At 41.6% G+C, this 21780-nt stretch overlaps 2 protein-coding genes across 3 annotated transcripts in view; one reads left to right on the forward strand and one right to left on the reverse strand.

Moving 5' to 3' along the window:
• LOC127006778 (uncharacterized) overlaps window positions 1-16759 on the reverse strand; it is a 46962-nt gene extending 30203 nt beyond the window's left edge. Inside the window, exons 1-2 of the mRNA XM_050877091.1 lie at window positions 16510-16759; window positions 14742-15141 (exon numbers count right to left, since the gene is read on the reverse strand). The gene's annotated coding sequence lies outside the window, so the exon portion shown is untranslated. The remainder of the gene's footprint in view (window positions 1-14741; window positions 15142-16509) is intronic.
• LOC127006779 (uncharacterized) overlaps window positions 1-21780 on the forward strand; it is a 143185-nt gene that overhangs the window by 37632 nt on the left and 83773 nt on the right. For both annotated transcript variants that reach the window (XM_050877094.1, XM_050877092.1), the window contains exon 2: window positions 16227-16339. The gene's annotated coding sequence lies outside the window, so the exon portion shown is untranslated. The remainder of the gene's footprint in view (window positions 1-16226; window positions 16340-21780) is intronic.

Raw genomic sequence — 21780 nt, forward strand, 5'->3', positions numbered from 1 at the left:
TGTGTGTGTGTGTGTGTGTGTGTGTGCCTCCCGCTGACACGAACTGCAAAAAAAGGCAACGCAGTGTGGAAATACATTTATTGAAAGGATCATGAAAGCAAACACGGCGCGTATGAATTTCAACCACTTTTTTCAACCACATTTTTTTACGCTACAAATACTCGCTTCGGAAACATTTTAATTCTCTCCACCTATAAATGTATGCGCCAAAGAAAAACGACAACAATAACGTTCCCAGTTAACTTTGCGCAGTGCAGATTTGAAATACGATAGAAGAGATAGATATTGATGGATGGATAGATAGATGTAGAGAGGCACAGAAGTCGAAGGATGAGTAAAGAGGGGAGTGGAGGAGCAAGTATAGGATGTAGATGAGAGCTTTGTACATTGCTAGCTTGAAATACGATAAGAGAGAGAGATAGATAGATATAGACAGATAGATAGATGGAGAGAGAGACAATAACAGAAGGTTGGATAACAAGAGGAATGGAGAAGTAGGAACTGAATGTAGTAGAGAGCTTGGTACATTGCTATCTTGAAATCCGATAAGAGCAAGGTTGACAGACAGATGGACAGATAGATAGATAGAAGGATAGATACAGAGAAACAGCAATAACAGACGGATGAGTGACAAGGGAAGAGAAGCAGCAGGAATTGGATGTACGGCAGTGGGAGCAAAATCACCCAGTTCATCTCATCCACTGACTGCCACTCACGGCCGGGTAGATGGACGGCTGATCGAAGCAAGGGACGGGAACTATTTTGTCCCTCGATGGCCAGTTCGCAGCCACTCACACTTCCAAACAATACAACGGGAACAAGGGACTCTCCTATTACTCCCAATGCATCCCGCCCGCCTGCCTCTCTGCCTGCCTGCTGTTCGGGTGTGTGGGGAGCGAGGTTTGATCTCTCTTATTTGTAGCAGCTTTTTGAATGGTATCTGTTGTCATTGGTTTGCCTGGTTTCTTCGTATGGGGAAGGATTACGCGGGTGTTGTTATCGGAAAGGGTTCGTATCGTCAATTTTTTCCTCGTTTTTTTTCCGCTTTTTGGTTTGTGGTTTTATTTTTAGGTTTCTCTGTTTTGGTTTGTGCGTGTGTTGTTTTCGAATATGCTTTCTTTGGTATAAATATATCGCCAAAACACCTCTTTCTGCACTCTACTTTGTCTTTTTACACTCAACCATTACCAAATTCAATATTATTTTCCTTGGATGCTCACTAACCTTATACAACACCAATATAAAGTCCTTTGGTAATTACTTTATGGAGAAAACTAATTTCCTACCAGCATGATTGGCAAAACACTTCTTTTTCTGCTGTTCGTTCCCCTGTTCCTCCTCCCACTCAGCCATCACAAACCTTAATGCTCTCTCCCTCAGACGCCCAACAACCGTATGCATAGGGAAGGGGAGAGGAGCTTCAGTAAACATGATCGGCAAAACCACTGCTCTTCCTACTGTTCTCCTTTGCCTCCTCCCACTCATCCATCACAAATCTCAATGTTTTTCCCCTCGAACTCTGATCAACCATATGTATAGGAAAGGGGGAGATTGAAAACCCTATATCCCTTACGTCAGCCAATGATATGCATGGATATAGAGGCGCATGAGGGGAGTATCCATCGAGTCACTCTGAAAACACGACAATTGCCTTACGATAGAGGGACTGGAAAGGCTGGATGGACGGCGAGAGACTATCCCAAGACCCGCCTCCCCCTGACGTAAGCGGACAGGTTTAATTAATAGAATCTTGCACCTCTGTTCGCCGTAGATTGTATTGTGTCTGCGTAAGGAGAGGGAGGGAGGTAGAACTGTTATACTGCGTCATATTGTAAAGTTAAGGGCCAAAGCTCAGTTAATTGTAAGCTAATTCTGAAGTTGAGGTAAAGATATTATTTTCGGCGTGAAAAATCCGTTTGTTTTGTTGGTAATTTTCAGTCGTTTCTTATTTTTCCTTCATTTCCTTGCATTATAAAGTCATCCTGTCTCTCTCTCATTCAATATTCATACGTCGATAATCCCTTTACGATTTTCCTTACACACGAAGAAAAAGTCGCTCGGTTTTTGTGAATAATGCCGCGCAGATTAAGTCTGATGCGTAAAAATCAGAAGCTCACGCGGATGATTTTCTCTCGTCTGGCAGCTGAACAGGGGCGTTGGGAAGGTGGAAATCAGGTTACGAGGCCAGACTCATTTATTTCCCGTCGAGAAAACGTCAGTCGAGATTAATTGAATGTTGTTAAAGTCTTCGGGATGAGGAGCTTCGGGAGCGTCTTTGTTGCTCGCCTGTTCCCGTCCGAGTGGATCCGTCGCGTTATTGTTATGGGTCTTGTTTATTGGCGTTTTTTTATCGTTTTTTATTTATTACTTTTTATTATTGGTTTTCCTCGCGAGTTATCATCGGCTCCTGTTTTCTCTATGTTTGTATGTATGTATCTATTGGGGTGTGTATGTGTTTGTGTGTGTTTGTATGTGTTTGTTTTGTATCTGTTTGTATCTGTGATGGAGAACCATTTGTGTTTATTTCGGAGTCTTTATGCTTTTATCGGAGAAACTTCTTGCTTATATTGAGAGCAGGTTTGATTTTACTGAGAACGTGTTTGATTTTACCGATAACTTGTTTGGATTTACTGAACAGTTTTATAATTTTACTAAGAACTTGTTTGATTTTACGAAGAACTTGCTTACTTTTACTGAGAACTTGTTTTAAGTTTATATTGATGACTTGTTTGAATTCACTGAGAACTTGTTTGATTTTCCTGAGGCGAGACCTTGTTTAATATTACTGAGAACTTGTTTGATTCTACTGATAAATTGCTTAATATTACTGAGAACATTTTAATTTTTACTGAAAACTTGCTTAATTTTACTGAGAACTTGTTTAGAATTACTGAAGAGGAACCACCCGATTCAGTAGACAATCTCGGGTAGTACTCACAAGCCTCTTTTCCCCCCCGGCACGTGCTGCGAAGAGTGGCGTTATATATATTTCTCTCAGAGGCGCCGTGATTGTAAAATATTCATGAAACAATTTATCTCGATGGAGTCAGTAAGCGGTAAGGCGTTAGTCCGTTCAGTAGTGGAGTATATATTTTCAGTTTTATTTTCTACCCCGGCTTAGGACTTTAGGGATCTTCATTCTCTCTCTCTCTCTCTCTCTCTCTCTCTCTCTCTCTCTCTCTCTCTCTCTCTCTCTCTCTCTCTCTCTCTCTCTCTCTCTCTCTCTCTCTCTCTCTCTCTCTCTCTCTCTCTCTCTCTCTCTCCCCCCTCCTTCTCCTGCTCTTCTGCTCTGGTGCAATATTTCTCCGTTGCACGGAATTGGGTCTTACCTGACGCTGTTACCTCGGTGTTACTAATTAAGCCGATCATCGTGACAGGTAATAATGGCGGACGCACAGTTATTGCTGATAGTTGGGCCTCGACACACCTGGCGCGATCAGGGGATGGTCACTCTCTCGCTTCCATTTGCATATTACGCAAATACTTATTGCTGCTCATTATTGGCAATGTTTACCCAGGCGCCGTAGGGAATCCTGAGCTGGGAAAAGCGGGGAAGGGTACGAAAGCTTGAAATTGTATGAGAATGGTTATTTCTATATGTAAAGGCAGGGAAAAAGGCAACTGATAATGACTGGGTGAAAAGATAAAAGCGACACGACACCGGGAACACTCTAGGGATTTGGAAATATTTTGTGAAACTCTACGCTCCCACCATGCCACGTTTCAGTAACTGATGGCTTGTCATCCTTCTCCGCTTCCCTTTTTTCTTCTGTTACTTCCTAACGCTTATTTTTTTCCTTTGAACTTTACTTTTTATATTATATATACTCCCACTTTTCTTCTGCTTTTAGTTTTTCTTTTAGTATTTATTTATTTTTTCTCTGCATTTTTTTTCTTATTCGCATTTTCCTCATCTTTTTCATCAATTCCATCATCGTTTAAGTAATAATGGCAACTTCTCTTTTCCGCCCAATAGTATGGATAAGCTTCAATCTCTTCCACCCCTTTTCCACTCACCTGCACGATCGCTTCTTCTTTAACGGTATTGCGGTGGTTTCATTCTCTCCATATCCACGCTGCAGCATTTCTCGTCATGCCATAGCTCAGGTTCCACCCTTTCACCAACGCCACACTCCCCTTTACATCCATAGCTCTTTATATATAGCTACACCTACGCTGTTATTCGTGCCGTTTCTCACTGTAGCGTTGTGTCTTTTTATTGAGCTGTGTGGAAGGGCGGCTGAGTAGTTGGACGGGGCGCGCTGCAATTTAAAGGGAGTACTGCTGTAGGGACGCTGCGGATCACCTGCGCTTCGTGTGTTTGTTCCCTGTCAGTGTGTTCCTGTCTGTGTTGGGTGTGTTAATGCTGATGGCAAGCTTGATACGTCTATTTTTTTTTAATCTTGTTTTTAGGTTTTCTGATAATTATTTTTCCTTTGTTATGTTACTTGTTATTAATCGACAGTGTTTTTATATTACTCATCTTTTGTTAATTCTGCCTCTACTATTGTCTTTTATATTGCTTATTCCCTCATTATAGTTGGTTTAAAATTCTTTCATCACCGCGTAGACGTTTCAGATCACTAGCATGTTTTGAATTATACGTAGTTGCCTTTTCTTTACTTGCATGAGTTTTTATTCCTAATTATCTTTTTCATTGTCGAGAGGGAGTTCTGATCCTTGTTCACAATGCGTCCCTACATTTTTATCGGCATTTTTTTTCTCATCCCTTGAAGTTTCAAAAGCTGGGCGTATTTTGAAATTATTGTATCTCTTTGTATCTCTTGTTTGTATCTCTTGTTTTCGCAAGTGTGCGATTCCTTTATTTATTTTTATGGTGCATCGATCCTTGCTCACAGTCGTCCGTTCCATCGGGGTCATGGCGTAAGGTGGTGGGGTTGGTAGTGGTGATGGTGGTGGTGGTAGTGGTGGTGGTGGTGGTATTGGTGGCTCACGAGCGGACCGATGTAATGGGTATATAATGGCTCGATCGGGAGTCATTCTAAACCACTCACTGGCGTGTAGGACTCAATACGGCACCGCAGGGATGAGCCACGCGTATCCCGGGCACCCGCAAACACTGGCATCTTCGCCCGCCTGCAGGGATTTATTTTTTTAATGAATGTTTTGTTGCTGTTGTTGCTGAGTGAGGCAATTAGCGGTTTTGTGGCTGTCTTTTCCTTTGACGGGTTTGTGAGCTATTTCGGGACCTTCTTTTCCCTTAACTCATTTTTGTCTCACTCCGGCGAGGCGACAAGACTTCTGAGGAAAGGAAGGCGAACGGCTGCTGCAGCGTTAATGATAGTAATGATGTTGAAGATAATCATGATAATGACAAAAATAATAATAATAATAATAATAATAATAATAATAATAATAATAATAATAATAATAATAATAATAATATAGAAGTAATGCAAGTGATAATGCCTGATCATAAATACAATAATGATAATTTCAATTAGTTATAATAATGATAATAATAATAATAATAATAATAATAATAATAATAATAATAATAATAATAATAATAACAACAATAGTAACAACAATAGTAATAATAGTAATAATAGTAATAATAATAATAATAATAATAATAATAATAATAATAATAATAATAATAATAATAATAATAATATCAAAATTTGATAACTAATGATAACGATACGAATAATAATTATAATGAAGTAAATACTAATAGCAGCAACACTCGTAAGTTCAATAAATTTCAAGCTGATTTCTATAATTAAAAGAAAACCCCGTCGGCCAGCGGTGTTTGGTCACGGCACAGCCCGGCCTGCCGGCCCAAGTGTCTCCTCGCCGATCCCAGGCCCGCCGAGCGTCATGCTGGCGGCGTGAAGACGATTGTATTGGCGCCCCCGAGGCGCCAAAATAACCCTAACCTCTACCTTCGTCGGCGAAGAGTTTCAATACTCAGACTCAGGCTCGCGTGGCCATCACGTAAAGGAGGGAGAGGGGGAGGAGAAGTAGAACTATCATTATTACTAAAAAGATTTTGAAATAGCGTAATTAAAGGTTGAAAAGTGAAAAAAATAAGAATAAGGGAAAAGGTATACGAATTATAGGAAGTAAAAGAAGAAGAGGAAGAGTAGACATAAGGATGAAAAGTAAAGAAGAAGAAAAATAAGAAGAGTGATAATAATGTAAAGGAGGAAGAGAAAGATTGACAGCGGGCCATCAGAGTTACTGAAACGTGGCGCGTTATGGCCGTGGAGTTTTACAAAATATTTTTATAGCTCTGGCTCGTTCCCGGCGCCGTGTCACGTTAGTCTTTTTAGGTGACGATCGGAAAACTATTTTATCATACACACATAAAACTTGGGCGGTATATGTATCTAAGTGAAAGTTGGAGCAAAAATAAGAGGGAGGAGTTTTAGTGGGTGAGTAAGGACGTGCGCGCGCAGCCTCTCGCCAGGGTGTGTGTATAATCTTTGCTTTACGAGGCGTCTCATAGGATTTAAGGATTCAGAAAACGAACTCAAATTGAACTCCAGAAATAATACCCGCAAGGGAGAGACGTGTAGCGGACCCAGAGTGTGTATGTATGTAAGTATGTAGGTTGATAGATAGATAGATAGGTAGGTAGGTAGTATGTATGTAGGAATGAAAAAAATATACGACTGTAGATAGGTAGATGGTTTGATAAGTATGTATGTATGTATGTGTGTGTATGTTGAACGGTATGTAAGTAGTAGAACATTTGAACTATATGTCTGTATCTGTCTGCATCCTCCTATCTGTCTGTTTGAATGTCTGTTATGCTGTCTGTGCGTTTTGTTTCTCTCTCTCTCTCTCTCTCTCTCTCTCTCTCTCTCTCTCTCTCTCTCTCTCTCTCTCTCTCTCTCTCTCTCTCTCTCTCTCTCTCTCTCTCTCTCTCTCTCTCTCTCTCTCTCTCTCTCTCCCTCTCTCTTTTAATATATCTCACCAACACTTTCACTCACCCTTACCTAATCCACTCTCTCCACACACTCGCTCTTTCCCTCCCCTCCTCCTCTTCCTCTGCCTCACATCTCACCCTCTCTTCATCCACCCACACAAGCGTGAAATAGAAATAAAGTGGAGCATCAGGTCCATTATCTTTTACCTCCGCATTGCCATTGAAAACGATGCACTCACTTTTCGCTCGCCGATAATAAGGTGGATGATTTTTACAGGTGAGGAAAGGTTTAATTTGTGCCTTTATGCATAAGCGCCCGTAATGAGCAGTGATACTTAGTTTGAAGAGATTATTAGAGTGGAAGAGAGCATGAGAGAGTTTGCAATGGGAGATGGAGAAATTTATTGTTATAGCGTGTGTGTATGTGTGTGTTTTTACAGGCAAGGAAAAGGTTTATTTTGTGTCTTTCTACATAAATGTCCTTAATGAGCAGTGATATTTAGTTTGAAGAGGTTATTAGAGTGGAAGAGAATGAGAGAGAGAGAGAGGGAGAGAGAGAGTTTAAAATGGAGATGGAGAAATTTATTGTGTGAGTGTGTTTCCGTGTGTGTGTGTGCGTGTGTGTGTGTGTGTGTGTGTGTGTGTGTTTGTGTCATGTACCTGCGTTGTATATATCATCGTTGGTTGGTTGGTTGTTTTTCGCAGTGTCGGTGAGGGTGCGAGGGATGATGAATAGGCTTATGTTCAAACGTGCGTAGGGGAGGAAAAGGCTCTTACAGGAGAGATTTACGACTGCTTCCCTTCTCATTCATCTCCCTTCTTTCACCTCGCACTCTTATCTCCTCTCCCTCGCCTCCTCTTTTGTTCTGTTCTCTCTCACTTAAAATTCTTCCAACCCTCAGTCTCCTGCTCTTTCCCTCTTCTTCCAATTTGTCTTCATTTTCCCGTCCCTCCTTCTTGCCTCGCCCTTCTCTCTCTTCCTTCTCGCGTTCTCTTTTCTCCCTTATCTTTAAATTCTGTCGGGTTTTCTTTCCAGGCTTAACTTTCCTTCTCTCACGGTTTGTTCTTTCCCTTACTTTGCAATTCTTTTCAACTTTCCTCTGACCTTTCCCTCCTCCTTACCGCTTGTTCTCCTCCTCTTTCCGTCACTTTATCATCATTTTCGTATATTTCGCGTCTTTTCCAGAACTTGCCTTTTTATCCGTTCTTTCCTTCCTTTTCTCTTCTTCATCGTCCCCTTTTTTTTCATTCATATTCTCCTCTTTTCCTCTTTCGTCCCCACTCTCTTTCCTTCCTTCGCCCTTATATTCCCTGCCTTTCTTCTTCTCTCCCTCCTTCCATTTCTCTTCTTTATTCTCTTTTCATCCATTCTCTCCTTCATTCCTCTTTCGTCCCCTTCCTCTCTCCTTCCCTCTCCCTAACATTCCCTTCCTTTCTTCCCTTCTACATTCTTTCCTCCCTGTCGACTCATATCATTTTTCCCTCTCCCCTCCCCATTCTCTCTCTCTCTCTCTCTCTCTCTCTCTCTCTCTCTCTCTCTCTCTCTCTCTCTCTCTCTCTCTCTCTCTCTCTCTCTCTCTCTCTCTCTCTCTCTCTCTCTCTCTCTCTCTCTCTCTCTCTCTCTCTCTCTCTCTCTCTCTCTCTCTCTCTCTCTCCTTCTCTCTCTCTCTCTCTCTCTCTCTCTCTCTTTTCATGAAGTTGGGACAAGTTCCAAGTCCACTTTTCGGGCTTTAACTATTCGTCATATTAATTCCTCGTGTATATTAGAACCCTTTTTGAATATTTACGAGGCTCTTCTTTCCCCCACTCCTCCTGGAATAACTCGCTCCCACCGTAGGCGAGAGGAGAAATAGATTATAGTCCTCCCTCGCCACAATCGGAATCTCATTAAGCCGAGTCCTGTTAGGGTTGAGGGAGAAGTTTGATCCTTAGGGAGCTCGCCGAAGACTTGCTAACGAGACGGTTACCTACACCTTTCTGGGAAGCTCTGCAGCCAAGCCAGTCACCTCCGTAGCGCATCCGGCTTCCTCGAAAACTGATCTTCGTTTGTGATTCCAAGTTATGAAGGCAATGGAAGAAAGTATTGCCGATGATAAGAGGGAAAAACATCACCCGTTAAGTTTGTAAAAAGAAAATGGTAAAAATGTAACATCAATCTTCCACCTAATATGGGAAAATTATGATCTACTTAATATTAGAGAAGAATATAAAAGAAGAAATTATTGCCCATGATAAAAGAAAGAGAAAAAATCATCACCCGTTAAATATGTAAAAGTAAAATGGTAAAAAAGTGACATCCATCTTCCACGTAATAAGAGAAAAATTATGATCCATTTAATAGTTGAGTGAAAAGATTATCTACAATAAAAGAAAGTACTGGCAATGAAAAGAGAGAAAAAACATCACACATAAAATGAGAAAAAGAAATTAGAAAAAAAGTAAAAGATATTGAATATAAAAGTGAAAAGGCGCCTTCACCTAATAAGAGAAAAATTATTATCCGTCTGATATTAGAGTGAAAAGATTATCCACAATAGGAAGAAAGGATTGTCGATATAATAGAAGCAAAAAAAGTATCCATTAAATATGTAAAAAGAAAATGGAAAAAAGTAACATTCATCTTCCATCTTATGAGAAAATAATTATGATCCGTTTAATATTAAAGTGGAAAGATTATCTGCCATAGGAGAAAGTATTGGCCATGGTAAAGGGAAAAATCATCACCTTTTGAATATGTAAAAAGAAAGTGAAACAAGTAACATCCGTCTTCCCCCTAATAAGAAAAAAAAAATATGTTCCATTGAATATTAGAGTGAAAATATTATCGGTTCATGACGGAGGCAATGTGGGTGGTGGCGGCGCCTCCATAATTTGCGATAGGTAGGTAATGACTTAATGAAATTTGACGGTATTTTTTTTTTTGGTCATATTTCCAGAGTATAATTAATGCGCCGCCCTTCTCTCTCTGATTCGATTTTCCCTTAATTTGCGGCGGGTGTTATTGGATTGCCGGGAAATGGGTAAAAAATAAAAAGTTGCCGGCATCGATTTTGACGTCGCCCCGTGCACAATGTAATCACGCTGCTGTATATTATTTTTGTGACGCGGCCGCTAATGGAGATGTACAAAGCCATGCATACGAAAATTTCAATTATTGTCCCTTGGAAAAACGAGGCCGACAGGTGAAGCTTTTTTTTTTTCTTTTTATCCCACGCCACTTTTTGGGGGTGGATAGGAGGAGGATTAAAAGCGAGGAAGGATGCAGGGACGAAAAGGAACGAACAGATGAGGTTGTGTTCGTATATGGGAAGTATTCGAATGACGTTCAATTTATCTCCCATTCGATGTAGCAAAGTGGCTGAATTAGTGGTCAGTTGTGTGTCGTATAAAACGTAATGCAATGATGGATAAATGGATTCAACGAAGAAGAAAAGCGAACAGGTGTGACGTTTCGTTCGTACTGTGGGAAATGTTCAAATGCTGTTCACTTTATTATCCATCCGGTGTAGCAAACTGGCTGAATTAGTGGTCAGTTGTGTGTCGTATTATAGGTAAAGCAATAATGATGGATGAAAGGGTGCAGCGAAGAAGAAGAGCGAACAGGTATGAAGTTCCGTTCGTACTGCGGGAAAGGTTCAAATGCTGTTCACTTTATATATCCAGGTATGAAGTTCCGTTCGTACTGCGGGGAAGGTTCAAATGCTGTTCACTTTACTTTCCATCCGATGTTACAAACTGCCTGAATTAGTGGTCAATTTTATGGGAAAGGGCGTTTCAAAAATAATAAAGGACGAAGTGAGGAAGAAGAGCAAACAGAGGTGAGGTTTTTGTGGGTATTATGGAAACTATTCAAATGCAGTTCAATTCATTTTCCATCCGATGAAGCAAACTGGCGAAATTAGTGGTCAGTTAGGTGGGTAAGGGATGTATTCGAGCCATTTAACGAGTAACTATGGTAGATAAAGGGACTCAGGTAGGAAGAAGTGTGAACAGATGTGATGTGTTGTTGGTATTGTGGGAAATATTAGAATAATGTTCAATTTAGTTTCCGTCTGATGTAGCAAACTGGGTAAATTAGTGGTCAGTTGTGTGGGAAAGAGAAATACTAAAGGTCTATAGAGGTGGAAGAACGAACAGCTGTGAGGTTTCGTTCGTATTATGGAAAATATTCAAATGACGTTCAATCTAGTTTCCACCCGATGAAGCAAACTGGCTGAATTAGTGGTCAGCTAAAAAAACTAATGCAATAATGGTGGATAAAAGGACGCAGCGAGGAGGAAGAAGAGTGAACAGATGTGAGATTTTGTTCGTACTGTGGGAAATATTCAGATGGCGTTGAATATATTTTTACCCAATGTAGCAAACTGGCGGAATTAGTGGTCAGTTACCTACGTGGGAAAGCGAAATATTTAAGCCGTTCAAAAACAATAAAAAAGACGTAACTAAGAAGAGCGAACAGATGTGAGGTTTCGTTGTATTATGGAAAATATTCAAATGCTGTTCAATTTATTTTCCACCCGATGTAGCAAACTGGCTCAATTAGTGGTCACTTATGTGGGAAAGGGAAATATTTCAATAGTTTCGAAAATAATATTAAATTAGTGATCAATGGTGTGAGAATCGGAAAGTTTCGGGAGTTTTGTCAATATTATACAGATGAACGGAGCTATATATATATTTTTTCACACCCGTATTTTTTTTTTTTTACAACAAAGGAGACAGCTCAAGGGCACACATAAAAGGAAACAATAATAAAAAAAAGCCCGCTACAAAGGACTACATTTAACAGAGAATACGTAACCAATGGTGTGAAATTAGGAAAGTTTCGGAAGTTTTGTCAATATAATGTAGATGAACGGAGCTATATATATTTTCTCACGCCCGTATTGTTACAAAGGACTACGTTTAATAGAAAATACGTAACCAATGGTGTGAAAATAGGAAAGTTTCAGTAGTTTTGTCAATATAATGCAGATGAACGGAGCTTTAACCCGGTAACTGTAGGGGTCATTTTTCTTAGGTTAGGTTAGGTTAGGTTAGGTTAAAGGCCCCTTTAAGTAAAATAATGAGAAAGACTCATCACTCACGCAAACCATTTCATAATATATATATCAACGCATGTGTGATCAGTTTATGCATCATCTATTTTGGGAGGTTTATATCACGGCAGAAATTTGGCCCATCGCTGGTACATGGTAAAGCCGCAAATTTGGCCCGTCGCTGCTTCCGGGTTAATGCGTACCCAGTGGTGTGAGAATAGGAAAGTTGCAGTAGTTTTGTCAATATAATCCAGATGAACACACACTATATATTTTCCTCTACCCGCATTGCTACAAACGATTACATTTAATAGCGCAAACGTGCCAGTGCAAAAATACTAAATTTCGATGCTTCAGTCAAAGAAATATCAGAATGATTGTCACCTTTATGCAGTTCACGCGGCAGAATGATGGAACTAATTATAAAAGTGTTCCGAGGCATACGTTTTACAGGAGTGATAGTGAAAACATGCGAAATGCTGTTCATTCGCCATTTTCGCTGCGTTTTAGGGGGAGTTAAAACAGAAAGGGTAATGCTGAATGTGTGCAAATAAAAAAAGAGGTATATATAAATTGGCAAAAATAGAATCATATGCGATGTACTGACCACTCGCCATTTTCGTAGCGTTTTAGGAGAGTTAAAATATAAAGGGTGATGTTAAAGGTGTGCAAAGTAAATAGAAAAAATAATAGTATCTAAAAAAAACTGACGAAACGGTGACCCTTTTAGAATGTGGCAGAATGAGGAAGCTAATGCCGGAAGTGTTCTAATGCATATATTTTAACTGTATTGGTAAGAAATGCGAAATCCTGTTAATTGTAACGTGTTGTTCTGTAGTGAAAATGGACTAGTTAATGGTAAAAGTGTGCACATTAGAAAAAAAAAAGTGATAACTTAAAAAAAAACGTGTGTAATTACTGGCGTCCTTTTTTTCTCTTGCTCGTATTGCAAAAAAAAATGTTGCACTGTTTTCATTGACCTGATTAGGAAAAAAACTATAAAAAAACATGAAATTACTGGCGAATTGGCGTTTTTTCCTACTCTTGCTGCAGAAAATTCAGTGCTCCTTTTTTTATTGACGTTCATTATCTTTACTGGAGTAGCTGGCGAATTTTTTTGGTGGCAGATCTTCTTAACATACACTCCATTTGTTATTCCTAGCATCATTAACTTCGCTACAATGATTTTCCTTTCCCAGTACCTGTACCAACCTTACGGAACACCTATGGGCATACTCTAAAGACCTATTTTTGAGGTAAATTGAAATACCTGATACCTGATATTTTTTGGCCACATTGACTGAATTTTTACGTTATCTTTTTCCCCAGTACCTGTGTTAAGCCTCCCATACACCCATGAAGTACCCTGTAGAGTGTAGACCCATTTTTTGTGATGGATTAAATACCTGATACCTGATATTTTTTGGACCTCACTGACCTCATTTCTACGTATTCTTTTTCCAGTCCCTCTGATAAGCTTTCCATACACCCATGAATATACATTTAAACGCCAATTGATATGACGAATATAAAATTTGTATACGATGAATGGTAATGCCTTTTATGCATCTTTTTACGAGTTCATGCTTTTAGGTTTTAATATTCACCGCGTGGGGTTCGAAAACGTAACACATATGCGATCATTTCACAACCCACGCAGCGAGACGGCGCAGAATGATCAATCAGAAAGGCTAAAATGCGTCACCTGCAGCCGATAATCCTGTCAGGCGCACGAGGAATGGCCGCCTGTTTTGTCGGTCCATTTCCACATGTCCGGGCGCAGCGTTTTTCGACACGGCACAGCTGGGTGATTTGTAATTGCGAGTTTGTTTATCTGTCCCGGTGAATCAATTGGGGGGGTGTTATTTTTGTGAGTCTGTTCGCCTGTTCATTTGGGCGTGTGTCTGTTGCTCCATATTTTACTCGTGCGGGTGAATTGGATTTGCTGCGTCTCTTCAATCACGTGTCCGGAGTTTAGGGATGTGTGTGTGTGTGGGTGTTTCAATCTGTTTGCTTAGTCGAGGCATTGGTCACCATCTGTGCTCTGTGTCTGCACTTACGCATCACCATATATGTCTAACTATCTTTCTATATCTATTTGTTTCCATCTATCTATCTATAACAACATGATTGGAATCGATGCATCTCTTCAATCACATGTCCATAGTTTATTACGTGATGTGTGTATTTTTTTTTTACTTAACGTGGGCATTAGTCACCATTGATGATCTGTATCTGTAGTTATAAATCACAATGAATGGTTGCCTATCTATCTACATATATCTAGCTATTAATCTAAATAAATATCTATATTATAAACAACATGTATCTCTCTGGCTATCTATATATGCTTTGCTTTACGTTAGTCAGTAAATAAACTAAAAAATAAGCGGATTAATCAACAAGTCTTAATCTCTTCATTCATCCTCTCATCCTTTCGTCAATGGAGTATATACGCTGAATAATCTGTCTTTTATAATCTTTTAATGTATTCATCCATTCACTCTTCTCTCAGTCTACCTCAGTGGTGTCCCAGGTAGATAGATACTCACTTTTTTTCAATATCTTTTAATCTATTCATTCATTCACCCTTCCGTCACTCTACCTCAGTGGTGTTACAGGTAGATAGATACTCACTGCCATTCATGATCTTACAGTCTACTCATTCATCACCCTTCTCTGTCTACCTTGGTGGTGTCCCAGGTAGATAGATACTCACTGCCATTCATGGTCTTGCTGTCTACTCATTCATTCACCCTTCTCTCAGTCTACCTTGGTGGTGTCCCAGGTAGATAGATACTCACGAAAGGCGTAATGATGCCTTGGTAAGCTGTTGTTGTCTCGTTAGTCGGTGGTTGGGGAGGCGCACACCTGACGTTGGAGACTCAGGTGGCCGATGTTACTTTTTACTCCCACACTCAAGTCTTCTTTAGGTGTTTGGGTTCCTTCGATGTTTTGCTGATGTCCTGAGGTTGTTTTCTTTATTTTTTTTTTTCCACTTCTTATGTTCAGTTTCTTCGTGTTTCCTCCGTTTGTTGCTCTTTTAGTCACATTTTCACGTGTTTTTTGTTGTTAATCTGTTATTTATTGAGTTTTTTCTTGCATTTCTTCGTTCTTTATGGCTTCCACTACTCAGTTTGGCGTCATTCTAAGCCATTTGTTTGTCTTTCACGGTACACATAGGCTTGAGGCTCTTACATATGGCTGAAAAAGAGGATTTCATCAGTAAAAAACAAAACAAAAAGCATCAAACATTATCGTAAACATATCTTCCGTAATGTTCCTTTCCTTTTTGGCTTCGTCGGTTTTTCCCACAACCTCGTAATGGTGTTATTTCTTGCTCCATTGTGACCCAAGCCTCATCTTCCACCCTTATCTCGCTGCTCCATCTCGAGGCAGCACCTTGCATCGTTCTCCTAATAGGGTAATTTCCTTTCCTTTGTGGCTCTGCGAGTGTCCATCGGAGTTGCTTTTGAGTCGAGAATCCACACTTTTCCGCCCCGTCGCCGACCCCTCAGCGAGTGCACGCCGGATGTCCCCCAACACTCGCCGTGGGAAAGATATGTACTCGCGTCCCGTCCAGCGATTGGTCGACTTGGAACGTAACTCTGCCTCGCCTAACCCAGAGCCCCGACACCCCCGCTCCGCCCCGCCCCCGCCCCGCCCCCGCCCCAGCCCCGCGCCGTGTTGCATTGTTTCCCTCTCGCCAAGTTTGATGCCGCTCCAGTTTTCAAGGGGAGATGGAAGGAGAGAGAGGGAGGAAGGGAGGAGGGGAAGAGAGGGAGAGGGGAAAGGATGGAGGCGTGTGCGGACAGACTCAAGCTTGGATGTTTTTTCTCTCTCTCACTCTGTCATGTTTTCCTTTTCTAATTTAATAACACGTGCGGTTTTTAGTATCTTGAGAGAGGGTGTCCGAGGGGTGGGTGTTGTGATACAGATGTGCGTGTGTGTGTGTGTGTGTGTGTGTGTGTGTGTGTGTGTGTGTGTGTGTGTGTGTGTGTGTGTGTGTGTGTGTGTGTGTGTGTGTGTGTGTGTGTAGATGTAGATGTTGGTATTAAGGCAATAACATACCTTGGGGAGTCCGTGTAAGTATACTTTGGGCAAGACTTTGATGTCAAATTAAAAACCCACTGAATTTTATGCTCTGCGTCTTAAGTCGTCTCATATGAGGAGAGGAAACTGTGTTCTTTTTAAGCAAAGTCTTGATTTGTTTAAGCTTAATTGCACACAACAGACACTTACGAGCGCTAAATGAGAACCATATGTCACCCAAACTTCCTTTTCCCCAGAGTGTGGAGGCGCCTAGCCGCCGAGGAGGTCACGGAGGGGGAAGAGGAGGGCCGGAGCGCCTTCCCCCACGCGCCGCGCCCCCGCACCACGCCGAGGACAGTTTTCACACTCGGTAAGGCGTCAAAAGGTTATCACTCCTTCCGCCACCCGCTCCAAGATGCCTCACGATAGCTTTAAGTTTTCCCTCGTCTTGCGGTGCACTGCGGGGAAGGGGAGGCGGGGGGCGGGCCACTCACAGCACCATGAGGCCGAGGGGTCACGGTGCACGGCTCAGATCACTACCCTGGGTGTTGGTGACGGCGGCGGCAGCAGCAGCAGCGGTGGTGGCGGCGGTGGTAGCGCGTCACCCACAAACTCCCAGCACCTTGCGTCACAGCCTCACTACTGCAGCTCAGACCCTAGCCCCGCCAGACCCTCGGCCGCGCCTGCGTGCCTCGCCGCCTCCCACCACCACCACCGCCTCTACTACCACCGCCACCACCACCATCACAACCGCCGAAGCCGCTCTCTATCATGCATTCTTTTTGTTTACGGTGGCATCTTATTACTACTCTTACACGACCTTATTTATCCTCCCTCCCTCTCCCTTCATCTCTCTCTCTCTCTCTCTCTCTCTCTCTCTCTCTCTCTCTCTCTCTCTCTCTCTCTCTCTCTCTCTCTCTCTCTCTCTCTCTCTCTCTCTCTCTCTCTCTCTCTCTCTCTCTCTCTCTCTCTCTCTCCCACCCTCCTCTACTCTCTCTCATCCCGTGTTGTTTTTCTTCCTTCTCTATCTCTCTCTCTCTCTCTCTCTCTCTCTCTCTCTCTCTCTCTCTCTCTTTTGCTCTATTTCGCTTTGTGTCGCATCCGTCGCAGGCTCTGTGATTTACCCTATTTCCCGTCCTCCTCCTCCTCCTCCTCCTCTTCTACTTTCCCCGCCCCCTCTAGGACATCGTTACTCTCTCTCTCTCTCTCTCTCTCTCTCTCTCTCTCTCTCTCTCTCTCTCTCTCTCTCTCTCTCTCTCTCTCTCTCTCTCTCTCTCTCTCTCTCTCGTTGCTCTGTATCTGCTTCGTCTCCGCCATTTATCACGCTGAGGCAATATTAGCATCATTCCCTCCCTCCCCCGCCCCCCCTCCCAGCCCCCCTGTCCCCCCAAACCCCCGTCACCCCCCTCGCCGCCGCCGCCGCTTCTGAGGCAGTCACATGCATCACTAGCAACCGCACCTACCTGCCACTTGATTGATCTCCCCACACCTGTCTTGATCAGAGGCGCCGCTTTTTGTGTGTGTGTGTGTGTGTGTGTGTGTGTGTGTGTGTGTGTGTGTGTGTGTGTGTGTGTGTGTGTGTGCTGGGGGTTAGGGAGACAATTACGGTGTTTGGGTTTGTGTGTGTGAAGGGAGGAAGGGGGGATGGAGGAAGAGCATTAGTGAGTGTGTGTGTGTGTGTGTGTGTGTGTGTGTGTGTGTGTGTGTGTGTTGCCTTGCTGTTGTGTTGATGTGGGAATGAGAAAGAGAGTTAGTGAGTGTGTGTTTGTGTATTTGTGTGTCTTTGTTTTGATATGTGTTGCGTTGTTATTTTGATGTGGGGAAGGATGAAGCAGAATTAGCGTGTTTTTGTGTGCGTGTGTCTTTTTTCCCGTGTGTTGCGTTGTTGTTGTGTTGATGTGTTTCCGGTCTTGTGTTGGCTGGACGGTGATGATACATGGACATCATTTTTCCACGTCGCACATGAAATATTCGTCCGCATTTGTACTTGTCAAGGCCGTTCACATTTTATATTTTTGCTACAACATCATTCCATTCATGCCAGACAAGTTTATCATAGTCAGACTTTACCCTTTCAGAACATCCAACTCAGTACACAAACATATCCTTTTAGAGAACGTCCTACTCAGTGCACAAACATATCCGAACATCCAACTCAGTACACAAACATATCCTTTTAGAACATCCAACTCAGTACACAAACATATCCTTTTAGAACATCCAACTCAGTACACAAACACATCCTTTTAAAACATCCAACTCAGTACACAAACATATAATTTTAAAACATCCAACTCAGTACACAAACATATCCTTTTAAAACATCCAACTCAGTACACAAACATATCCTTTTAAAACATCCAACTCAGTACACAAACATATCCTTTTAAAACATCCAACTCAGTACACAAACATATCCTTTTAAAACATCCAACTCAGTACACAAACACATCCTTTTAAAACATCCAACTCAGTACACAAACATATCCTTTTAAAACATCCAACTCAGTACACAAACATATCCTTTTAAAACATCCAACTCAGTACACAAACATATCCTTTTAAAACATCCAACTCAGTACACAAACATATAATTTTAAAACATCCAACTCAGTACACAAACATATCCTTTTAAAACATCCAACTCAGTACACAAACATATCCTTTTAAAACATCCAACTCAGTACACAAACATATCCTTTTAAAACATCCAACTCAGTACACAAACATATAATTTTAAAACATCCAACTCAGTACACAAACATATCCTTTTAGAACATCCAACTCAGTACACAAACATATAATTTTAAAACATCCAACTCAGTACACAAACACATCCTTTTAGAACATCCAACTCAGTACACAAACATATCCTTTTAAAACATCCAACTCAGTACACAAACATATCCTTTTAGAACATCCAACTCAGTACACAAACATATCAGAACATCCAATTCAGTATGCTAACATATCCTTTTAGAACATCCATCTCGGTACATCATAACCTCTGGACGTGATACTCTCGCTTCTGTTTGCATTTGATACATTACGCTCAGTTCCCTCCTCCTCCTGACCTTTCAATACAGTTACTCTTACCCACTTTATCCATTTCGGTACAGGATCTCATTTATACTTGACAGTCTTCATCAGGCTTGCTTTTTTTTTTTACAGCAAAGGAGACAGTTCAAGGGCGTACAGAAAAAGGAAAACAAAAATGAAAAAAAAGCCCTCTACTTTCTGCTCCTGAATAGAGTACAGATGAGTGGCCAAAAAGAGAGGTCAAAGATACGATACGATTTTCTCTATTCTGTTTAACGCTGCAATGCCAGTCACCCGTTTTAAGCCGATCAACAAACCCACTCATCTTCTCGTTTCAACTATTCATTCAACACGTATCTTTTTCTCTCTCTCTATCTATACTAATTCATTTTCCATTTCACTAACATTTTTACTCCTTAACTTGCCAACACCACTCACCCTTTTAGCATATCAACAGCCGCATTCTGTTCTCGTTTCAACTAATCATTCAACACAGATCTTTTTATCTCTGTATATACTAATTCATTTTCAATTTCATTTATATTTTTACTCCTTAACTTGCCAACACCATTCACCCTTTTAGCATATCAACAGCCCCACTACATGTTCTCGTTTTAACTTGTCATTCTTTTTTTACATTCATTCGACACAGATCTCTCTCTCTCTGTGCTAATTTACTTTCCACGGCATTTTCATTTACCCCTAAACTTGCCAATACCACTCAACCTTTTAGCATATCAACAGCCCCACTACATGTTCTCTCGTTCTTCTTTACATTCATTCAACACAGCTCTCTCTTTCTCTCTCTGTACTAATTTAGTCTCCACTGCAATTTACATTTACTCCTCCCTCTTGGATATCCTCTGCAGTACACTTATCACGGTTGTCTCTTGTATAACCCCTGCAGTACAACCCTCCACTTCCATTTCGCTGCATTTCGCTCTCCCCGTGTTCCTGCAATTTCGACTCCGCCCACTCCGTGTCATCCCTCCACGCCCACACAAACGCTTCCTCTTTGCACAACACATTGCCCTTTCGCCGTGAGTCTCTGCCCCTCCTCCCACGCTAGACGCGCACACACCAGCACGCTCACAAACAGGATATCTACTCTTACACACTATTGCATTCTCCTAACTACGCTATATCGCAACGTAGTCTAGCATTACGGCGTTAGAACATGACACCGCACCACATCACACCAGGCCATACTACGCTACACCACACCACGCCACACTATTTCCTTACAACACGAACCACTACAAATACACTCCACTATAGTCCATTACCACTTAAGTCCTTCCTAGACACACACACACACACACACACACACACACACACACACACACACACACACACACACAGCACATAATTTCCAGTCCGCCTCCTTTCCTTCCACCTCCCATCCACTTCCTCACGCCCCGACTCGCCCTCCTCCTCCTCCTCCTGCCACCGTTCCTGCCTGGCGTTAGGCTAAAGGTGCTCTGAGGCCTGACAGTTGTGTTCTGCCGCGTCGGAACCCCGAGCTGAATGGGCTAAAGAGAGCGTAAAAAAGGTCTTGTTCAGTGGGACGGGATCACCCTCGGGACGGCTGTGTCATGTCGGATCCCTTAAGCCGGACTGTTTTTTTTTTTTGTTCTTTTGTTATATTCTCTATTCTTTATTTGTTTACGCTTTCTCTTTCTTTCAGCTTCAGGTTTGTTTGTTTTGTTTTGTTTTTCTTTTGCCGATGTGTATTTTTGCGTTCTCGTTTTTTTCGTGGTTTTAGTTTTTCTTTTCTTCTTCCTCCTCCTCCTCTTCGTTCTTTTTATCTCTTAGTTTCTTTTTGTCATGTTTTTTATCGGTCTGGCTATGGAGTGGTCTTCGTTTTTCTGTATTTCTTTTGGTTCGTTTTTTTTCTCGTTTTTTTGTTCATATCCATTCGGCTTCACTACGTCTTTTTCCATCTGTTTTTCATCTCTTTCTCTCCTTTGTTGCTTGTATATCGTTCTTTTGTTTGCATAATACTTACTTACTTTTTCCTTCCTTCCTTCCTTCCTTCCTTCCTTCCTTTCTTCCTTCCTTTATTTCACCCCTCTGTGCCTATCATTTCCTTCGTTTCTTTACTTCCCTCCTTCCCTCCTTCTATTTACCTTTCTCTTCTATTACATTTCCTACCTCCCTTTTTTCCATCCACCTCTTCTTTCTTTCAAATCTTTTTCTCTTCCTTATTTTCTGCCTCTCTCCTTTCATTGTTCTCTTTTTTTCCATCCCTCTATTTCTTCTTTCTTTCATTTCTTCCTCCCCTCCTTATTTTCCACCCCCCTCCCTTCCCATCTTCCTTAATTTCCTCCTCTTTTTCCTTTCTCGCTCAGACCAGAAACTCCACACAATCCCAATTTTAAATATTACTTACAATATTAAGGACTTACTTTCTCCCTCGCTTCCTATTAGAGCCATAAAGTTTTTGTTATTTCCGCGTCCTTCTCCTCGCACTTTAATATAGGCTTCTTCCATAGGCCTAGCCACGCATCGCTCGCCTATAGTCACAGGCCGGCAGGAAAATTTTCAGTAATGAGATTTCTTTTTTGAATTTAATTTGGATCCTCTCTCTCTCTCTCTCTCGCTCTCTCTCTCTCTCTCTCTCTCTCTCTCTCTCTCTCTCTCTCTCTCTCTCTCTCTCTCTCTCTCTCTCTCTCTCTCTCTCTCTCTCTCTCTCTCTCTCTCTCTCTCGCTCTCTCTCTCTCTCTCTCTCTTTCTCTCTCTCCGGATTTGTCACGTCTTAGATGCTCTAGT

Source organism: Eriocheir sinensis, chromosome 33 (assembly GCF_024679095.1).
Source record: "Eriocheir sinensis breed Jianghai 21 chromosome 33, ASM2467909v1, whole genome shotgun sequence".
Lineage (NCBI taxonomy): Eukaryota > Metazoa > Arthropoda > Malacostraca > Decapoda > Varunidae > Eriocheir > Eriocheir sinensis.